The following is a 218-nucleotide window of genomic DNA, read 5'->3' on the forward strand; positions in this document are numbered from 1 at the left end:
TACTTTAGCACATTTACTTTCCGCCTTTGTATATTACAAGTTGAATGTATGATGTATTATTAAGTGAATCATTTCTGTCAGATTCCTGAATATGCCTACTGTGTATGGATGATCTCACTCAAGTTATTGAGAATGAACCTGGTTAAATGTCTATATCCAACACCACACTGTCTACACTACAGTGTTTGACTGCGGTGTGCCAAATGTTGGTTTCATAA

Source organism: Morone saxatilis, unplaced genomic scaffold (genome assembly GCF_004916995.1).
Source record: "Morone saxatilis isolate NCDOM2014 unplaced genomic scaffold, NCSU_SB_2.0 Contig4, whole genome shotgun sequence".
Taxonomy (NCBI): domain Eukaryota; kingdom Metazoa; phylum Chordata; class Actinopteri; family Moronidae; genus Morone; species Morone saxatilis.